The sequence below is a fragment of the Echinops telfairi genome, unplaced genomic scaffold (assembly GCF_000313985.2).
Source record: "Echinops telfairi isolate 266 unplaced genomic scaffold, ASM31398v2 ScPeMD7_3533;HRSCAF=4204_1, whole genome shotgun sequence".
In the NCBI taxonomy this organism is placed as follows: domain Eukaryota; kingdom Metazoa; phylum Chordata; class Mammalia; order Afrosoricida; family Tenrecidae; genus Echinops; species Echinops telfairi.
The window spans coordinates 16634515-16637551 of NW_022107432.1; the positions used below are offsets into that span (position 1 = coordinate 16634515).

Below are 3037 nucleotides of genomic sequence, written 5' to 3' on the forward strand. Positions count from 1 at the left end.
CCGCATGAGCCCTTGATAGTTTATAAATGGGTATTTTGTCATATCTTGCCCTGTCCGACGTCTCCCTTTATCCACTTTTCGGTTGTCTGTGGGATGCTTTCTTAATGTACACTTACCCTTTATATATATAAAACTCTCTCTTATATAGCTGAGTTTCTGTGCATTTGTTTCTCTGGTCTACTCGGACTCACACACTGGCCTACCACTTAGTGGGCCAACACATGGAACCCACAATGGCACCAGGGTTCCTAGACTATAGGGGACGCTAAATATTTGTTGAGGATAGTCTAAAGCTCAGCATAAAAGTCTTAGGGCTCAGTAGGGCAATTTACTTTTTCCCAGTAGGCATCAAAAATGAAATAAAAGTTTGAGTTAGTCTGGTGGTTATTAGGAATAATTTGGAGAGAAAAAACACCTAGTTGATGATGAAGCATTCTATGTGGGCAAAGGCTGTGGTTTATATAGAATAGATAGCATTAAGAAATTATACATTTTCATTCTCATATATGCCCCCTATTATCCAATCTCATGCCATGGCTTTTTGTAAGTTTCAGGGTCCATATCTCCTGCTTTGTTTCTAGGAAACTTGTTTTTGTTTTTCAAACCAATATTCCAATCAGATCTTAATTAAAATTATTTTTTCTATATTTAATATAGTGAAATTCAATCGTGTACTCTTTTATTTTACTCTTAGATTTTATTTCCTTTGTTGTCGCTGAGGATACACACGGCAAAATCTACACCAAATCAAGTTTCTCCATTGCAACATGAAGATGTTGATTGCCTTCTTCCAGTTTGACAACCATTCTCACCCTCAACCTAAACAACGCCTTTAATGTTCTTATTTAATCTTTCAAGTTGCTGTTGTCAATTTGATCTGATGGAAACCATTCTTTGTTTTTCTTCCATCTTATTGGGGGCTCTTACAACTCTTGTGACAAATCATACATCATTTGTATCCGACATATTCTTACATATATTCCATCGTTCTTTTCTAGACATTTATCTTCCATTTAGCCCTTGGCATCAGCTCCTCCTCTTTTCCCTCCCTTCCAGACAATCCCCCCAGAAACTCTTCTTAAGGGAGAGAGCATAATGCTCAAGGCAGACTGAGCACAATGCTCAAGGCAGACTGATTTAGCTAACCCATTGCTCAGTTTTAAGATCTGCCATATGTCCTTAGTGGGAAAGCACTAGGATGGCAAAGAGTGCATTCTAAACACGAAAACCCAAGACTTCTGAGATTTTGATGGAAAGTTGGGATCATTCCTTCACAATGCATTTTCCAAACAAAGTTATTTGATCCCTCTGTATGGTTTCCCGTGGAGCTACACGATACTCAGCGTTGGAGTTAGAGTCTGCCTGAAATCTATAAGATGCTGGCAATTTATGTGAGTCTGGATGATCACCTAAACTTATAGGGGCAAATTCTTCATGAACCAGTCCTGTGGGCTGTAGTCCACTCCAAGTGAACTGGAGGTGCCGGTGTTCTATAGATAAGTCAGAACTGATAACAAGGGTGAATGTTAGCAATTTGCAAAAGCTCAAGTTTCTAGATTTCAAGATGAGCAAAGACAAATACAGCTTTTATCTCTTCGCTCTTGTATCTGTTTGACTTTCTACTTACTTGCATCAACTCTAAATAAAGTCTAGACCCCAACTTTGTAAGAGTTAACCCCCTCTTTGATCTGGCTTTAATCTACATTGTACACAAGGTTACTGCAACTCACAAACATATACTCGGTGACAAATCTCCTGGATATTAAAATCATCGAGACATTTTTGGCCCATGGGTTTACACAGAGAAAGCTTTATAATTAATGAACAACATTTTAGTAAATGTGGTGATGGAGTTCACAGAGATCTTTTATTCACTACAAAGGGTGTATTAAATGCCACACAAAAATAAGATTGCACAGATTCTCATAGGTACGGAAAATGTTTTTTTCACACCTTTAAACGTGATATCCGAGTGCTACCTTATCTCTGAAAGTTGCAAGATCAAAATGTCATCTTTCCACCATTCAATGATAGATGTGTGAGAATCAACCTGGGTTCTAAAATTGGAAGGCAGGGGTATGTAACATCTTTAACCAAACTGTGTGAGCAACAAACTCACTACTAGGTCTTTGCCTTAGAAAATTATATTCAAATAACTTTTAGGAAGTTTCCTGAGTAACCATTAGCATACAGCAGACACCTAAAATGTCTTACTGATTAACATTAATCAAACAAAGTTTGACACTTTCCTTGGAGATTTTTAATTCTTAAAAACAAAGCATTTGCAAGCATTTTTTTTAATTAATTTGTGAGCATTTTTTATAATAAGGAAAACAAGTTTGTTTGGGACTGTTTGTTTTTCTTAAAGCATTTACACTTCAGTGCTATTGCTTTTTCCTTCTAGTGCAGGTTTTCTGTTCAGAGACTGCTCTCACCTGCTTCTCTCGTTGTGTGCATACCACTGAAAATAACTTTGTTTCTCAGTGCTTATTTCCTCATGTTCTTAATTTTATATTGCTTATTCCTCTTATTTCCTTATGCAAGAGTGAAACAGAGACTCCATGCTTGTTGCTTCCACACTGCTTTTCCCCTCGCCCAATGATGCTGCCTTCTTTCTCAGTGAGGTGGAGTTTTATCTTCCTCTGTCTCCCCATTGCTTTCTGCAACTGTAAACTTGTGGTTTGGAATATGTTGCTCTGGTGAATATGTGCTTACCTGCTCTTGAGAGTTCAATCTGAATACGGAGGCCTTTCAGTTGTGTGCCAGCAGAGTAGAGCTTCCCACGTAAATGGACAGCTTCTTCTTTAACTCTATGCCTTTAATCCTCATTGGGTGGAGGAGGAGAAACAGAGAAAGGGCCTGCAAATTGTGGAAGGGGAGGAGTTTACTATGTTAGGTGAGAGTCAACTTGCACCGGCACACCTGTTTTCTTTCCACTTCTTCCTACCTATCGCATTTATGCTTATGTATAAAAGCTAATGGATGCTGACCTTGATTTAGAGGTGGCATTTTCTAGACATAAAACAATCTATGTATC

General features: G+C 38.2%; 1 protein-coding gene across 1 annotated transcript in view; it reads right to left on the reverse strand.

The window, feature by feature from the left end:
- GLYATL3 (glycine-N-acyltransferase like 3) overlaps positions 1-2815 on the reverse strand; it is a 21793-nt gene extending 18978 nt beyond the window's left edge. Inside the window, exon 1 of the mRNA XM_004696568.2 lies at positions 2716-2815. The gene's annotated coding sequence lies outside the window, so the exon portion shown is untranslated. The remainder of the gene's footprint in view (positions 1-2715) is intronic.
- Positions 2816-3037: the final 222 nt, after the last annotated feature.